This window comes from Euprymna scolopes, chromosome 36 (genome assembly GCF_053919585.1).
Source record: "Euprymna scolopes isolate OS-2025 chromosome 36, ASM5391958v1, whole genome shotgun sequence".
Taxonomy (NCBI): domain Eukaryota; kingdom Metazoa; phylum Mollusca; class Cephalopoda; order Sepiida; family Sepiolidae; genus Euprymna; species Euprymna scolopes.
The window spans coordinates 63,261,706-63,281,510 of record NC_136517.1 but is presented as its reverse complement, the minus strand read 5'-3'; the positions used below and the strand labels follow the sequence as shown (position 1 = coordinate 63,281,510).

Genomic DNA, 19,805 nt, shown 5'->3' with positions numbered 1-19,805 from the left:
TGCAAAAGAATAAACTTTGCTATGACCATGTTGAAATTACCGACGAGTGTTCTTAGATCAGTAGATGTAGAAGAGTTAAGGTAACGAGTTTAGTTCACAGGCGAACACCAAGAAAAACATGGGAAGAAGTGATAAAAATGAACTAGAGACTTAGTCAGAGAGAGGTTACTTTGGAAATAAACTTCATTAAGTCATCCAACGCACACCAGCATGTAAAACCGAATATAGTTATGTTTTCGATTGAGGTTATTAGTTTATCACTCTTTTTGTACAGCATTCACAGCATTTGACCCATCAAATATCTATCATGGTTTAACAGATTTAATTTTTTGATGTCCAGTTATGAAAAAAAGTGAGTCATAATTTTGATGACAATTTTGGTTCTGTTCAACATAAGGACTCACTACTTTATAGCCAATAAAGTCTATTTTATGACTTGACTTTGAAAACTTCATTGTTGAAATTTTTATGGAATTTCAACTTGCGATTTTTTTTTTTTCTGATGTTCTTCGATAATATCTATCATGCAAAAATTCAGTCTGATCGGATAATTTTTGAGTTATCTACGTTTCCATGGCATGTCTGGGAATATTTGATACAATATGGAAAATTAAACCTCAGATAAGACTTTAGCCCATTTTTATGTTGTCTGGCACAAGTATAGTTTCATGACTGGCTTATATTCTTGCTTCTTTATTTTGCCTCTTGTGTCTCTTATTTTGTTTAATCTCATGTCAACTATAAAGAAATCTTACAAAATATATTACAAATCAAATTCTAAATATTTTATCAGCTAAATTTCTCAAAATACCCCATAATTTTTTTTTTTTTTTTTTAAATTTTCAAATTCATTCAATTTATTCTTAAAATGATTTACATTAGAATTATTTGTTCATCTAATTCGACAATTTGTTCAGAAAATATTTTAATTTCTTAAAAAAAATATAATTATGGTAGGTTTTAATAACATTTAAAGAAAACAAACTTTTTTTCCGATAAATTAAATATTAAAATGTCCCATATTTGGGAATCCCATTATTTTGAAAGTCTTAAGTCAACCTCCATTCGTCTCTTTAATAAAGTAGTTAAACCAAAGGATTCTAACCTACTTTTATAATAGATTTTTAATCCTTTTAGTTTGGTCACTTTTCTTTGTACCAAATCCTGTTAATATTAGTAATTATTAAGGGCAGGTGAAATGCTCTCTAGTATTGGTAGCTAATCACCTAAAGATAGTGTCTCGACAAAAACGCTGGTCCACATTATCCCCAATAATTTCATGTTTGGAAGAGCATTCAATCTATAAAAATCTTTCCACGGTTAAGAAAATAACTTCCAAAGAAAATTAGTCACATTTTAGGCAACGTGGTTTAAATAATTTCCTGCCCATGTATAGGCTAGTTTAAAAGTAAATTTCTGAAAGCCGTCCAATGTAAAATGGACATTAAAAGCAAATATGATCTTACAATTGTCATGTCTAGCTTCTGATGTCCAGGGTTATTGGTACAATATTTTGTATAAGATTTTATTGAGGTATTAAATATTCGATTTTCCTATCCCTTAAAATGTATAATCAGCCAAGGAATCATGTTTTTTGCCTTTGAAAGAATCGATATATTTTTTGATTTATCATTAAAACTTATCCCCATCTCAAACTCCTCAGTTCCTCCTCTTTATGCTTAACATCAAACCGAATTTCAATAAAGTCTCTTTCCAAGAATTTGTCATCTGTGAAACACATTCATACAAAAGTACTCTCCTGAGTGCTGTAATAGTGGTAATCTTATAAATTCAATGTTAATAGACACTTGTCATAAACAGGTTTGGTATGTTTCGATGCTGGATGGGTGATTCGGCATCAAATTAGCACTTCGTCATTAGTCAGTTTTGTTTATATTTTTAGAATTAATTCAGTAATCAGAGATATTCTTTTCTTTGAATAAAATTGAAATAAAAATTAAAGAAGTCTGAATTAAAATATGAAATTTAAATACTAATTTTCAATGTTTTAAAATTTAAACTTAAGCTAAATTGTTTGAAGTAAAAAAGAACACGTTAAATATATTTCCTAAAAATGAATTTATTGTTGATTTTTAAAAATAGTTTTTTTGTTTTTTTTTCTTGAAATTTTTAATTTAAAAATAGAACTTCAAAATAACCATCTTTATTTAAAACACAAAAAACAAACACACGGTCGTGAATGAGATTATATTTTCATGTCGCTTTTCTTAATTAAAAATTTTAAAAAATATTTTAATTTTTAATCCTTAAAAATTAAATAGAAAATAATTAACCACAGTTTTACAAAAACATGATTTTTCTTAAAACAGTTCAGTGATATATTTTCATACTATTTTTCTTAATTTAAAAAAAAAAAAGTTATAAAATCTTTATAAAGATACTGACTGGCATTGTCAATACTGAATTGTCCCTTCACCGACTTGGCCATGTTGAAACATCCCATTCCAGTCATAAACAGACCACATAATCATTAAATTTTATTCATTCCATTATTTTCAATCCTCTCACAATATTCATCATTCAACTGACAGTCTTATTGACTATTATCCTCGAGTGGTTTGATAAAGTTACTTTCTTGATTTTCCTGTTTAATGCATATTTTATGTATTGTAAACTTTTCTGCATTAAATTTCAATTTCGATGTATCGTTCCTTAGTAAATTACAATCATGTGGGTACATGTAGTCCAATATGTAACGAATAGTCATAAATATGTAACGGATGGAAATAAAGGCAATTCCTATAACAGGCCAGGCGATTAATGCAACTAGGTTCTCTTGGTGGAGGCAATATGAATTTTTAGATAATTGATAGCAGTTAAAAACGTCAATTTTCCTGTGAGAAAAATTTGATGTTTTTATGCGTTTTACATGCAAAATAACGAGAACTACAATGAGGTAATCGGTAACTTTGACAATTATTGGCAAATTTCTTTAAATGAAAAACTGAGTAATTTTGAACTAACAAAAAGTGTATAAACAATGCTGTCGATGTGGATGAAAATAAGATTGACCTGAAACGTTTACAAAATAAAAATAAGATTGACCTGAAACGTTTACAAAATAAAAATAAGATTGACCTGAAACGTTTACAAAATAAAAATAAGATTGACCTGAAACGTTTACAAAATAAAAATAAGATTGACCTGAAACGTTTACAAAATAAAAACAAGTAAATTTAACTTAATATAACGATGTTTGTAACTGGGTCAATGCTGGGTGGCCTTATTGGTATATTATGTGATGATATTGCCAGATTGAAAAGGGAAAAAGAAACCTACAAATTAATGAGAAACACAAACAATTGTTTTCCAGGAATAGTGATATTCAAGTAGATGTCCTGTGACCCTGCCAAGATTGTTTACAGCTGGGGTCATAGATGTCTGTGGACAGTGCTATAGATAAAACTGTTGAAAGATATTTTCTAGAATCTGGAAACACAAATCTCTAAAGAGATGAAAGGAAAGAGAAAGAACAGTTATTAATTTAAAATTTCTATGTATAAAGGGGAGGAGTGAGCTGCAAAAATTATAAGCAAAGGCAAAATGCAAGTTAGTGATTTGCTCCTGTTCACCAAAGGAATCTACGTCGTTCTGATAGCTTGGTATCACTGTTGCCAACTAAAGTCGTCCAGAACTTTAGAACATAAGAACCAAAAGCCAATCGGAAAACACTCTAGATAGAAAGTACAGTTATACACTTTTTCTTCCCTAATTCAATATTATAACTTCCCTAATTCAATATCATAAACATCTTGGATAATTGTTGTCAGGTTTATCTGACTGTTTGACCCAGCATTGGATGGTAGTATAGTTACTTGCTTTTAGTGGTAGGACGATTAATCGGAATCGTTAATCGCAAGAATCGTGTATTTTGGGGGGGAATCGGAATCGCATTGTTAAAAAATACCTTAGATTTACGATTCTTTAATTTTGATTCTCTTATATTTTTAAGTTGAAATGTTTGTTTGAAGTGAACTCTCAAAAATTTATGATAAAAACGTCAACGAACTTTTCATAACATATGTACAAGAATTTTATTAACTATTTTAAAGGTAATCTTTATTTATCTTAATGAGTTTCGAAATTTCTTTGAATTTTTTCTTTAATTCTTGGAATTAAAAAATTTTTTTTACTTTTAGCTTAACTTTTCTATTTCACGATTTCGTTTTTTAGTAATAAATGCTTGCTTCTCTACATTAAAACCCGACCTTGTGTCTAACTCTGCCCTTGTGGGGAGGCAAGTAAATAGGAAGTAGTATGGCGGCTGAAAAACGTTTTTCAACCACCATAAAAAGCATTGCAATACATTTAAACCCTGAAGAGTTTTTGCCATGCGCACTTGTTGTTCTAAGTTAATTAGCCACTACTTGTGTTTCAAACTTAAAAAAGAAAAAGAAGCGCTTTAAAATAGTAAAAACGCTAAAGCTTTTTTCGTTTTGGAAGGGGGGGTTTCAGGCGCCTCTATTATCCCAAAGAACCAGCTATGTAAACACTTTGCAATATTTTTCTATGATTTTTTGCAAATAATTTTCTTTACAATCAATTTTTATTTAAAATTAATAAATTATTTTCTAAAATATTTCGTTTATATATGTTTACATTTTGTTTTTAAGTAAAATTTAAGAAATTAATTTAAAAAATATTGTTTATATCCATCTTCATTCAAAAGGGTTACTTTTCGGTAGCTTCACCGATTGTTAACCTAAATTTTCCGAATGTCAGAACGAGGCTCGTTTGCAGGACCTACTTATCTAAGCTTCACGGATTTTTGTTATGGTTATGGATATTTTATTTATTTATTTATTTTTATTTTATTTTTTTTTGCCGGAGTTTATGTAATTATTAACAGGAAAATTAGTGAAAGTCCAAATTGATTCCGTGCTATTTTTAAATATTATTTTCCAGTTTAAAGTTTTCTTATTATTGATTTTGTATTCTTTTGTTATTTTTTATTTATTTTTTATTTTGCCGGATTTAACAAACAAAATGTAAGCAAAACAAAAAATTTGGTGCTTATGCCCTTATGTTACCGTTTTTATTTTTGTTTTGCTTAGTTTAAATGCCTTGCTAGGTGTATCAGAATTTTGGGGGAATTTTTGACACCCCTAACAGAAAACTGCAAAAAAAGAAATATAAAAAACTCGTAATTTCTCTTTAAAGTGGGTTGTTTATTTTCTTTATGGAATATACTTTCAAAATAAACTATTTAAGTTGTTTAATAAATAATAGAAATATTATTAAAAAAAAAACTGTTTACAAAGTGCCTGCGTGCAATCAGGCAGCCATTTTTTTTTTTTTTTTTTTTTTTTTTTTTACGTAATGAAAGCAATTGAATTTTACGAGAAATATTTTTCAATTTTTAAACTTTAAAAATCTATCAATTTTTCTATTGGTTCAATTTTTACGATATTTTCAGGGTCAATGTGAAGTTCTATGCTCTTTCCAATAAACCAAATATAATATTTTAGACAAACGTTTTCTTTTAATCCCTCCCCCATTTTTAAATGTCTATTTAAATTTAAATAATTAATTTATGTACCAAAGTTTTATATATCACAAATTGAAGATAAAAAAATCAATAAATAAAATATTCAAATTTAAAACAAAACAAACAAACAAACAAAAAAAGAATAGTTATTTGTAAATTTACCTGTAAAGTCCAAAGTGTAAATCCTTATATCATCAAGTAAATACCGGATGCTGATGGCATTTTTTTCTTTTTCATTCAATGTTTTTTAGATATTTAAAAAAAAAAATAATTCAAGTCGATAAAGTAGAAATAAAATATAATAATCAAAAACTCGCGTATTTCATTAAGAGAATTAAAAAAAAAATCTGTCAACTGGATTTTTTTGTTTAACAGGAAAAACTTATAAGTGAATGTATGCTTTTTTTTTTTTACCTATGGGAGGGCCAAAAATACTAATTTTGGTTAACAGTACGCAATAAAAAAGAAATTATGTCCCATTGACAAATCCATATTCGATAAATGCCAAATTAGCAGGAGCAGTTCTTTAAGCTTAGCGCAAAACACATTATGAAAATGTGATTTTCTATGACCCTCGCTTTAAAAAATCCTTTTATTTAAAAAATACATGGAATTTAAAATATAAATTATAAATTCTTAACAATGAAGAATGGAACTACCCATTTAATAGTATTTTTTATAGGTAAGTGATTTTTTGGCATTTATATATATATATATATATATATATATATATATATAAAAATGTAACTCTTGGTTCATTTATAATTAATAGTCTAAATAAATGATTGCTTCGACATTTTGGTATATGTTTACTGTACCCATGCGTGTTTTTATATATCTCTTTTTAATTCTAACATTATACTTAATTTTTCTATAATAAATAGGTGGTTTTCTTTGTACCGATAGGCTATTTTTATTTATGGACAATTATTTATCATCGCTTGCCGTCACGTGACCAGTGTTTCCAATTTAGCGGTTTTGCTGCTAGATCTGGAGATTTCGTTTGGAATCTAGCGGGGAATTCTAGAAAATCTGGAGGTATTTCGCACCCGCAATTTTAGATTAAAAAAATAAAGAAAAGTGCTTGAAAATACTTTAAAACATAAAATAAACTCATTCATGTAAGTAAAAAAAGTAGCATTTATTGCCTTTGGTAACAATTTATTGATTATTTGTTTTGTTTTTCACCTTTTTTTTTTTTTTTTTTTTTTTTTTTTTCAGCTAACCATTCTTAAATCTCGCTATAAAATCGATTTTTCCAAGTACATTTTAGGGGGGGGGGCATTCCAACCTCCGATCTAAGCAATCCTCCTTAGTTAAAAATTCAAAAAAGCAGGAAACAACAGCAAAAAAAAAAAACAAACTTATACCAAACACAGAATTTAATTTTCTACCAACCTAAATACTTTTAACATGCTAAAACAGTTTTTTTGTTTTTTTTTATTTTTCTAATTTCCAAATATGTTGTTGAAAGTGGATTTTACACACTGAATAAAAAAATAATAAACAAATGTCCGCTTATCGCTTAAGTAGTAAAGAGGCTTAATTTCTCAAGTTGTAAACAAATGACTAGGTGTATCAGAATTTTTGTATGGATTTTTGACACCACTAACACAAAACTGTGAATAAAATATAAAAAAAACTTGTAATTTCTCTTTTAAAACTGGGTGGTTTATTTTCTTTATAGCTTATACTTCCAAAATAAACTATTAAAGTTGTATAAAAAGTAATAGAAATATTGTTTATTTTTTTATAAAACAGTAATGAAATTAATTGAATTTTACGAGCTCAGTATTTTCAATTTTTAAACTTAAAAATCTATCAAAATTTTTCTATTGGTTTAATTCTTACGATATTTTCAGGGTCGATGTGAAATTTTATGCTCTTTCCAATAAACAGAATATAATATTTTAGACAAACGTTTTTTTGTTTTTTTAATTCAAGCCCCCCCCCCCTATTTTGAAATGTCTATTAAAAAGTAAATAATTTACTCACCAAAGTTTTATATATAACAAATTGGAGATAAAAGATCAATAAATAATATATTCAAATTTAAAACAAAAAAGTAGTGTTTTTTAGAAATTTACCTGCAAAGTCCGAAGTTTAAAACATTTTTTTTTGTTTGTTTTTGTTTTTTAAATGAAACCTTGGTCCTTGCTCCTTTAATTGAAAAAATAATTAGGGCTTGAATTATATTTTTCTAGTAGTTATAAGCTTGGAAAGACAAGGGGCCGAATTAATTCACGCCTCCCATTTTGAAATGTCTATTAAAAAGTAAATAATTAATTTACTCACCAAAGTGTTATATATCACAAATTGAAGATAAAAGATCAATAAATAATATATTCAAATTTAAAACAAAAAAAGTAGTGTTTTTAGAAATTTACCTGTAAAGTCCGAAATTTAAAACTTTTTTTTTTTTTTTTTTTTTTTAAACCACTTTTTTTTTTTTTTAATGAAACCTTTGTCCTTGCTCCTTCTTTTAATTGTAAAAAAAAAATTAGGGCTTGAATTACATTTTTCGAGGAGTTATAAGCTTGGAAAACGGGGTGGAATTATTCAATATTTTTCACGAAATTTCTGACACACCTAACAAATGACTTATCTACCACTAACCCTAAGTTCGAGTTGCACTCCCAAATTTAGAATTAGTGATAGTCATAGATTTTTTATACAATTTTCCAAGAGTGAAGTCCCTTAATGGTTAAACGACATGCAACCAGTTAATTGTTGGAAAGACAACTTTTAATAAAAGAAATGAAATAAAAATAACTTAAACACAGTTTCAGCATGTATAAAAGATACTTGAATTTTACTGCATTTGGTATCAGGTATTTTTGTTATTGTTTACAATTTCTCGAATATTAATTATTTTACACAAATGATTGTGTTGTTCCTACTTACTTGCCCCCCCCCCAGGAGCCGTCATTCATGATTTTACTTATTTTTACTAATTTTTAGACGTTTATTTTATTTGTCAGCATGAACTAACTTTTTAAGATGCAGCATATGCTAACACTTCAGCGAAGTTTACTGTATTTATTTTTTAGCAAACATTAATAACAGAAAGTTTTCCACTTTATTTTTTTGTATAATTAATGATGGAAGTATGTTTTCTGTTTTTCTTAACATCTGTTAAAAAAAAATAATTTGTACATTCTCTTGAAAAAAAAAATCAAACTTTTCTCTACTTTTACCTAACTATTTACAATGTTCATATAAAGCATTCATCTGTTCTTTTTATAATAAAAATTCCGTTTTCAAAAAGAAACGCTTACTGCCAAATTTCTTTTTAAAAAACGTGCAAGTTTTCCTGAAAAAAAAACCAAACTTTCACCTAACAATTTATGGTAAAAAATTATTTTTGGGGGGTAAAAAAAAACAACTTTCATTGATAAAAAAAAAAAAAAAATTGAAAAAAATAGTAAAAGTAAAACGAACAAAATCCAATTTTTCTTAACAAACTGAGCCATAGCAACGCGTGGCCGGGTACAGCTAGTATATACATATATTTATCAAAGCAAGTCAAAATACGTTGATTTTCTTTAAATCTTAAAGAAAACCGATTTAAAAAAAAAAAAAAAAAATATTGCATAATTTACTATTAAACCTTTTATTTTTTTTTTTTAATTTGGTCTTTGCTCCTTTAATTGAAAACAAAAATTAGTTTGAATTACATTTTTCAAGTAGTTATAAGCTTTGAAAGATGAATTTGAAGTTGAATTATTAAAGTTCTTATCATCATTTTTAATGGCCGCTTCTGATACACCTAGTGCCTCGCCCAATGTTTGAAGAGTTTCTAATTGTTTTTTAAAGGAAAATTGAAAGTCAAAATTAGCACTTGTGGTGATAAACAAAAAGCTTTAGCATCTCATGGAATGTCGTAGATCGAAACGCAGTGAAATGTTATTTGGTGCTAGTACACTTATTGATCTGCGCTATTTTTAAATAGTATTTTCAAGTTTAATTAAAGTTCTATGATACCTGTTCTTATTGTAGGTGAAAGTACAGAATGGGTACACAACGCCCTCCCGTCCTCATGTTAAGAATGGCTTTCTAAATGTCATTTCAGCGCAGCTCAATACGTGCACGAGTACCTTTTTATTTTCTTGAATAAAATAAAAACTACTCGACAAGAACACTACTGTTTTTGTTTTAATAATTGTTTTTTATTCAAAAATAAAAAATAAAAATTTTAATTGTTCAAAACATGTTCCCCTCCCCCCAAGTTTATTGGGATTTTTTTTAATTACCATATTTTTCATGAACATGCTCTAAAAATGTTATTTAAAAATTATCTAATATTTTTCATTTTTCATCCTCTCTATACATGGCCTCATCGACATGAGACATTTCAGTTCTATTGATCTCTATATATATTTCAGTCTTCTTTTAAGCGGATCCACAAAATTTTGTGAATGGTTTATGGTCCCGGGAACATAATTAAACTTCAAAATAATATTTGAAAATAGTGCCGATTCCATTATGATTTTCACCTATTTTCCTGTTAATAATCATAACCCCCCCCCCAAAAAAAAACAGATAAAATCATCACAAAAATCATGCGCAAATTTCAAGCCAAAAAACAAAAAACAAAACAAAAACTAGGTCACACGCAAAAATTCTTTCCTTGTAAAAATAACTTCTCCCTCAGTCGAACAATGTACAACATCGGAGCCGATGCATATTCCGCTACAGAGGTAGCATTCGTGTACGTTCACCTTTTTTCTTTATATTTTTTGATATATAAAATAACTCTTAAAATTGATTGTTATTAATTTCATGGTGCATGTTTAATTCATGGTTAAAATATTTGTTTTGACTCATCTTCAATGAAAAATTTTACAAAAAAAAATCAAATCGTTTCCAAAATTCCCTTATTTATATTTCCTCTTTTTCTCTGTACCAAATTTTTTCACTACACAAAATCTTTCGATTATATAATGGTATATTTCAAAACAATTAAAAAAAAAAATCAGATTCGTTAATCAGCATTTTCCTGGAATCGGAAAAAATTTAGGAATCGTCCCAACACTACTTGCTTATTTAATTTTTTAAAATCTTCATTTTATGTTTGTTCCAATGAAAAGTTATGTACTTTTTTTTTCCCTTAAATATTTTCTCTTTGAAACAAAGGAAATAAATCTGTATTGGACGAATATAAATTTACCTCCCTTAAAAATTGGTGATTATTTGAAATAAAATCCAGTAAAATAAGTTGTTTTCTTGAAATAATTATTTGGTAGTATGTGGTCGTAAAATATGCTTTAATATATTTTATTTCATGTAGATTCCATATTATTATAGTCGATTCTCTATTCATTATACATTTTGTTATAATGTGTGAAAGGTGACAACGTAAGTATGAACAAAATTGACTTAATGTATTAGAGATGATGTTTTTATTTCTCCCTGGTTAGGGACCCTTAACCTAGTAAGATTGCATTTGACAAATGGTTTTAGAAAGCTTTCCACTTTGAATGGGGGTTAATTGCTTACATGTTTTCTCCATTTCCTACGGTAAATGATGAAAAAAAATCCCTCTGAGACCCCCCCCCCCTCAATCGGATGTAGGTAAAAGATGTAGAAAAATCAATATTCAAAGTGTTTTCTTGCGATCTGTGATCACAATTTATGTCTTTGAAATTCAAAGTGGAGTTTCCAGTCTAACATTTCTTTTTTAAACATTGACAAGTTCCTCTTAACTTTTTTACTACAAATCTTAGAATGTTATTATCTTAGAATGACCTCCATCCTTCTCCCACTTAAATACCACTCCCATTTAAAGATTGGCCTGCTTGTATTCGATTCTGAACAGAACGGAGAATAGTGGGTGATCTATTGAGAAACAGGAGAATCTTGTTAACCTGTTTTGTTGTTGCACTCCCCACAATAGATATTAATACCTATCAACAAGGGACAGAAACAAAGACTACAGTCACTTGCAGTATTTTCAGTTTAACAGATCTCAGATGATAGGTTCAATGAATTTATTGTCTTCGACTTTTTAGTGGTAGCTTTAGGCACCAGATTTTAAATAAGCTGTCAATCTGAATAGAGGTAGATTGTTGTCTCTGGCAGGTTTTTAATAGCACATCGTAAAATATACTTGTCTCTATTTGAGTACAAGGAAAATCTGGCACAAGGCTCCCAAAATATATGGGGCTGGGGCTCCTCTAAAAGACTTTAGCATTATGCCACATGTATATTTAAATCAATCTCCAAACGATGGATTCTATTTAGTTCATAGTGGTTACCGTGACAGCTACCACCACTTCCTGTTAGAATGGACCTGGAAGTAATGACAACTAAATACTCTACAAAGTTCCCAAATCGAAGCTTCACCACTATTGGATTTACTTTATGGTCATAAAGATATACTCAAGAGAACTTTAAAAGATTGGACATATTGGTCTCTGTCTCTTTCGGTTCAAATAGACACTTGGTAAATAGACCAAAGCAAAACAGGAAGGTGCACAGCCAGAAAGAAGTTTCTTGATAAGGAAATTCTTACAATGTTCTTAAGTGTATAATTAGTTGTAAATCTTTTTAGGAGACAATTTACTACAATTCTGTTTTCATTATCTTTTTTTAATCTATAAAAAAAAAAACAACAGAGTGATCCCCACATATATCGTTATCCACATATATCGTTATCCACATATATCGTTGATAAAATTCAATATTTTCTGCAGTCAAACTACTTTTGATACAACTAAACTCAATTTCTGACTTGTTCCCCAAATTTTAGTTGATATTTTGAAGCAACAACTCACAAAATTTTGCCCAAGCTGCTTTCATTTTTGTAGTGGCACTAAGTTCACGGCCACCACCTGCACTTGGCATATCTCGTAAATAGCAAAAATGGTCTACTATCTCCAGAATATTATCTAGTATTTCCTCTTTGTGGTAACGATCGCCAATAGAATGTGTCTGTCCCATGAATCTTGTACACTTGAAATTGGAGGTTGTGGCTTACTTACCCTTTTACATCACTGTCCTTTCACCTCCTGACCGTTTTTTCATTAATTCTAATTTATGCTTTTTTTTTTTTTTCTTTTTTAACACAGGCATCACCACATTATCAAGGCCAAGAGGCCACTCAAGGATAAGGGTTAAAGAGTGTACAGTAGAAATTGGACAATATAGTAATCATTAGTAATGAAAATTAGGTAAATTTGTTAACTTATATGGAACGGCTCATCAAGAACTTATTTACATTAGACTTGAAGACAACCATATTGTAGTCAGCTGGAAAGCAAGAAAACGGAAGACAATTCCACAGGCGTGCAGTTCTAAGAAAGCAGCTTTGTTTATGGAATTTACGTTTAGGTTTAGGCACAAATAAAGAGTGAGGGGAATTATTGATGGTGTTTTCAGCTAGACGAGTGTTTATTGTGAAAGTTTGGCGAGGAGGGACCATAGACTGAAGCTCAGTCGAACACTTTCCATGAAAATAACGATACATCAGAGATAAACTCGCAACATCTCATCTGTGAGATAGAGGTTGCAGGGAAGAAAAAAGGACATCTCCTACAAGGCTACGAAGTCTATTTTGAACTCTATCAAGGCAGGACAAGTCCTTTCTAGCAGCTCCTGCCCAGATGTGGCAACAGTACTCCATCCTTGGACGTACCTGGCTCTTATATAGATAGAATTGCATCAGCAGTGAGATATCTACTGGATCGATAGAAAGATCCGACCATTTTTCCAGCGGCATTGGCAACAGATTTGATGTACGTGTTCCATTTAAGATCAGGAGTAAAGGTCAAGCCCAGAAGCTTGTCAAAACTTGAGGCCTCCTGAAAACGAGAGCCATTCATTTCAGTTGATGCCAGATGTGAATCAGAATGTTGATGATGTAAAGAGAGAAGCTTGGTTTTAGATGCATTAAAAGTAACCAGCCACTCCTTTCCCCATTGTACTACATGCTCAAGATCAGAGAGAGAATCGGAGAGAACTTGGTCGTTTACTGTCTTAGATGTGCTACCATAAATGGTAGTGTCATCAGCATAAATGTCTACAAATGATGTAAGGATGTGATTTGGAAGATCATTAATGTAGATCAAGAAAAGAGTTTGGCCCAGGATGGACCCCTGAGGGACTCCAGCATTTATACTGTGAGCTTCTGATTTTTGCCCCTCAACTACTACTCTCATGAACCTATCAGAAAGAAATGATTTAATAACTGAAGACATTTCCAGCTAGCTAGAGATCTTGTGAAGTAAACCTTTATGCCATACTCTATCTTTAACTGTTCCAAGAATTCAGCAGTAATAAGTCATCAGCATAGAGCAAGAGTCAGCAATATAGTGTTCGAATCCGGCCTGCAAAAGCATTTTGTCCAGTCTGTGAGCCTAATTACAAATGCCTATATTAACAGGAGACAAGGCTTTTGAATTCAGGCTGTTATCTTACTCTGATCCACCCAATCGAATTTGAATAATATAACCACAAAAATACTAAACCTAATTGCATCCATTTCTGTGAATTAAAAAATTTACAAAACATAACTGAGAGCCGATTTGACCGACTGGAGATACATCAGACAGCGACAACTTTAAAGGGATGCAGCACTGGTTTCTCTAACCTTAGATTATTCGGGTTACAAGGAAATACAACATTCAACAGCATTTCATAATGCTCTTGTTGACAGGCTCGACGCTATTATTATTATTATTAGTAGTAGTAGTATTAGTATTAGTATTATTAGTATTATTAGTATTAGTATTTATTATTAGTAGTATTATTATTAGTAGTATTATTATTATTAGTATTATTATTAGTAGTAGTAGTATTACTATTAGTATTAGTAGTAGTATTACTATTAGTATTAGTAGTAGTATTACTATTAGTATTAGTAGTATTACTATGACCATCGCCATTATTGGATGCTCTCATTCCTTTCTAGTTGAGAATCCTTGACCCAGTAATTTCTTGTTAGAAGTAAATTTAAAAACCCTCGTTCAGAGTGGAATGGCTTGAGTGCTTAATTTTTCCTTTATTTGATACCAGTGGGAGTATCCGGCATAGCCTGGGTGTGGAGAAGTGGTATAGTAAGGAGTCAATACAAGAAAAAAAATAGACGCTGCCTGGGTAAAGAGGTGTGAAAACTAAAAAAAAAAAAAAAACGCTTAACCCCTGCAGTCACCATGACATGACTTTGCTGCCCTTCAAATTAAGGCTAGTCATTGAAAGTGCATATGATGACTTTGCAAAAATGTTGTCAAAAAAGTTACTCTTCCTTGTATAAAACTGCCCAGTTGACGGTGAAGTAATGAATGTTTTTGGCTAATTTTTCGATATTTGTCGTCCAAGACAATGAACTTCCAAACGATACTAATCTGGTCAGGATCCGTCATGTTTTGAAAGTTTTTGTGAGACATACAAGTACACACAAACATACACATACCTGTATGTATGTATATATATATATATATATATATATATATATATATATATATATATATATATATAGATAGATAGATAGATGATAAACATTATTCTTGCAAAACGTTCAATAGTTTGTTGATTATATAAAATTGGACCTTGTAAGAAAATCAATATTCCAAAAGTTTTTCAATTTGTTAATTCCTTTGAAGTTGGAAAATCTTACCTACTTTCTGGTTAAGAATTTCTAGCAAAGTAAAATTAGTAGAATGTCTTAAAAGCTATGTTCTAAATAATCAAAACCAGCCAAGAAGCCGCTCAAAAAGGCAATGGAAGAAGTTTGATTTGTAATATTATTCAGTTGGATTGGGTGTTTTTTTTTTTTTTAATCTCCAACGAATCAAGATAATCTGAATATTGCAAGGCTTTAAAATAAGAAATCCGAGTTGGATATTTTGGTATCTTAAGAGTTTGTAAGATTATTTTCTGATTTTACAACCATCCTCTAAAAAGTTGTCTTTAAACATTCTACCTAGTATTGTGATATATATTTCTACTTAGAATGTGATAATCTTCAATATAAATCCAACCCAAATTAAATAATTGCTAAAATATGCAAAATAAAATTAGCATAAATGGACTCTTTTTAATCTGTTAAAACTTTAAACTTTGAAAAGTTCATTAGAAATTATTTCTAACTATTCAAATTCACTAATTGGATTTCAGATAATAAATTAGTATAAGACATGAATTATTTCCCTTCGACGATAAAATATTTAAAAAACTTTCTGGAACTTGATTTAAATACATTTTAAATCAAACAATTATACACGACACTTGTTAACAGTAGAACCTCAGGATTCGGTAGTTTTTTTTTTTTTTTTTTTTTTTTTTTTTTTTAAGATGTGGAATACAATGTTTTTCCAGTCCCTGGTTACGGTATTTGCCTTGCCTTACGGCATTATTTATGTTATTTGATTATATACTGTACTGTATTTTGTTACTAATTTTTAATGCTATATCCCGGGGGTTCTACTGTGTTGCGATTCATCTACTCGCCTGCTTAGTTGTGGCTAAATGAACTATGGTTGAAACCATGTCGTTTTGACAAGTCTGAATTCAAAATTACTGACTCCTCACCATCAGCTATGAAAGGATGTAAAATCTTAAGGTTTATATATACATTATCAGCAGCAAAAATGCTTTATTTTACACAGCAATGCTTTATTGCTAATGTCGTGTCTGTCATAGAAATCAATACAGGGTGGAATGATATAATTGTCGCCCTAAAGAAAACAACACTATTTTAAAACTTTATTGAAAAAAATCAATTCAGGTAACTTGATTATGTAGTAGAGCTGACATCTACTCAATGTAGCTGCCTTCAGCCTCAATCGCTGCCTTGATATGGGCCTGCAAGTGCCAGCGAGAGCTTGGTGAATACTTGGCTGATGGTAGCGATCAGGCTTGCTTTGGTATTGTGGGAGATTATGTTGGTAATGGTCTCGACGTATGACCAAACAATGGTCTCGACGTATGACCAAACAATGGTCTCGACGTATGACCAAACAATGGTCTCGACGTATGACCAAACAATGGTCTCGACCTATGACCAAACAATGGTCCCGACCTATGACCAAACAAAGTAGTTCAACAGGTTCAAGTTGAGAAGAGGGGGCGAGAGTGAGAGAAGGGTACAAAGTCGTAGCACTCTTCCTGAAATCAAGCCTGGGTCTCTTTAGACTTGTGGACTGGCTCAGTTCTGCTGCCACACCCTGGGCCTGCTAGCGGCCACCTGATGGTACTAGAGGATCACCATACTCCTCAGCACATCTAAGTACACTTTGGTGTTGACTTTCAAGCCGACTTTGAAGATATAAGGTGGCATGATGTGGCCCTCACTTGAAACCACACTGAAGACCATAACTGTGGCCGGAAATTTTTTCATTACCCTGGGCACGTCCCTGCTATTGATAGCAATCCAAAGGGTGCTGCCAATGGTCCTGTTGTCCAATCTTGGATTGGTAGAGAGCATGAGTTGTATAGCGGCACATCTTTGATCTTGCTTGTTGAACATTGTCACTTTCAGACATGATAGACGGCTCCTATCACTCTTGGGATTTGTACACAACTGGCCAACTAAAAAGTTTTCATCAAAGGGAAATAGAACCATTTTTTTCTAAGGTGACAATTTGATCGTTCCGTTCTGTATGTTAACAATTAGAACAACCAAATAAGTTTAATACGAATTAAATTTTTTGCAGAATCCAAAGACATCGAAGTTTTCTTTCAATTCCATCTAAGGTTACTAGGGGCAATTATGAGTTCAGGTTCATAAAACAACTGAAATATGTTAGAACGTAAAGAAACAAAATTCATTATAAAATTTTAAATTTTGTTTCAGAAGACAAAAATAAAATTGAACAGAATATCAGAATGTATTTAAAGTTTTAAACATTTAAATGATTTTTATTGGTATTTAATATTTCGAATAAAACTAACGATCCAATGTTCATTAAACTCGTTCTACTGTTGTCTAAAATTACTTGAAAAAAAAAAACATTGCACTAAGCGTTCTTTTTATTATTTCTCGATTTCGTATTGCAAATGTTTTAACTTTTCAAGGCAAAATTTGTAAACCTGACTATTTGAAAATATTTTTTCCTAAGAAATCTTCTAACCATAAAGTTATCTGCATACGAGCAACATCTGTCTTTTAATAAAGACATTTTGGAGATATTTCAGAGTAAAATTAAGTTTGCAATTTTTTTGTTTAATGATCATTTTTTTTGTTGTTACAGTTTCATTTTATCATGTCGTTATGAGTCAATACAATGAGGATTTTTTTTCTCTATTTTTATACCATTTTTGTGAAGAACTTCAACTAAACATTATTTTCTGGACAGTCTCAGAAATGAGACTTTAAGAGGCGAGAGAGAAAGAGAGGCATTAAATAAAGGAACCTGTTTTACCATCACCTCTCATATGATGTTGCTGATGAACTATCGTCAGCATCATACCAGTTGCTATGCACCTGACAAGTATTTACCATCCAGTAATATTCTTTTATGTTGTCTATACATTATAATCCTATCACTTGAGGCTTTATATGCTTACACATCTCCTACCTCTTAAGGGCAAAATGAAAACAACAAAATCTTGATAGAGAGCGACGAGATAAGTGCTTGTTATCGCAGATTTCATGCAAGAGGGGAAATATGACGTAAGGTTAGGTAATTGAAAATGGAATGCTGATTGCTTTTATATATAACTACGCAACGCAAGGATTCGAGGTGCTGATGAGACAAAGCGCACCTGTTTGCTGTTCGTTTTTATCACCATTGCTTGCGGCACAATAATTCCACCTTTTCAAACATGGATGCATTTTCTTCAGAAATTACCTGGAAAACTACAAAGAATTATGAGTATCATGTGCAGGTGTTTACCTCATTCACTCTTTTGTAATTGTAATTTTTTTATAGTTTTATCGTTGCTAAGATTGTTGAGGCTTTCGGTTATATGTGCACAATAGTTGAGCAGAATTCTATTTTAGTTGGCTGGGTTTTTAGATGTTTCATTCCTGCAGATGCCTCCAAGCATCTCTGTAATATTTACCTGTTTCATTAGTAACGCTTAAGTTTGAAATCAAAACAAGATTCTTGCAGACTATATACATGACTGGATGCTAGTTTGTCACCGGATATACTCTCAGAAATGTATTTGTATACACCTGGATGCTTACAGCAACAGGTATTACCAAGTCACCCATCTATGTAATGACCAGGATCGATGTTGCTTAACTCTGGTGATCAAACAATTTGCGATTTAGCTGTAATACGGTAATCCCATTTTTCTTGCTAAACATTGAATGTTTTATTTTTTTATTTTTTTTAGATGGTTGAATGCATCAGATTTTAGATTCTGTTATGTGATACAAAAATAAAAATCTAAAATGTTTGTCATAAGCACACATGCATACACACTTATGAATTTTCTTTACTTACATCTGCACAAGAGCAGTTGAATGCAAAGTAAATTTAATGTTGAAAATCCAGATCCCAGAACTCGGCTAGGTAAACAAATAACGTATCGAGTCCAGTTAGCATTTCCTCTCTGAAAGTATTAGAGATCGATTTTTATTTTCTTATATTGGTCTTATTGAACCATTAAACATGTTTTTTTTATAAAAGATCACGTTTCTATTTGGAACAGCATTTTGTTAAATGCACTGATTGTATGAGCGTACATGAAAAGTGGATACTTTTTTTATATACTGACGATTCACCACTTACCAAGGCCAGAGACCACTCAAGGATAAGGATTAAGTTTGTCAAATAAGACATCTTGAGGATTGGTAACAATGGTTGAAATTAGACAAAAATTTGATTATTCAAGAGGATGTCTTAACCAGAATTGGATTTGAAAACTCACGTTGTAGTCAGCTGGGAAGCAGCTTATGGTATTGTGTTCCACAAACGGATACTATTTTTGAAAATAAAGTTTGCTTATCGAAGTTCTGTTTAGTCTTAGATATGCTGAGCTAGAAAGGAAAGTTACTTACAATGACTGTAACCAGACGAATGAATGTTTTATAGAGAATAGATTGGAGCTCAGTCGAGCACCTACCATGAAAATAACAAAGATTAGTAACCTCTCTTTTGTGAGAAAAGAATTTTTTCGTATGTGGCTTGTTTTGATAAAAAAAATGTCTGCTTCTCTTATGTCATGAATGCTGTCATCTGAGCTTTTCAGTTGCCTCCTTCTTGGATTTTTTTCCTGGGAATGAACTTGGCCTGCAATGATAAGTGCAATTCTAACATAATGTTTGGAGACTGAACACTGATAAAGATGAGCAGAAAGCATTGAGATAAATGACCAGGATTTGCTCCAGAAGAGTGTATTCAAA

The 19,805-nt window shown here is 30.7% G+C and overlaps 1 protein-coding gene across 2 annotated transcripts in view; it reads left to right on the top strand.

Moving 5' to 3' along the window:
- LOC145260539 (serine/threonine-protein kinase D3-like) overlaps nt 1-19,805 on the top strand; it is a 370,628-nt gene that overhangs the window by 62,507 nt on the left and 288,316 nt on the right. The window contains exon 1 of one of the 2 annotated variants that reach the window (XM_080118754.1): nt 18,281-18,738. The exons of the other annotated variant lie outside the window; for it this stretch is intronic. The gene's annotated coding sequence lies outside the window, so the exon portion shown is untranslated. Of the gene's footprint in view, nt 1-18,280; nt 18,739-19,805 lie in introns of those variants that run through there. 2 annotated transcript variants of the gene reach the window in all.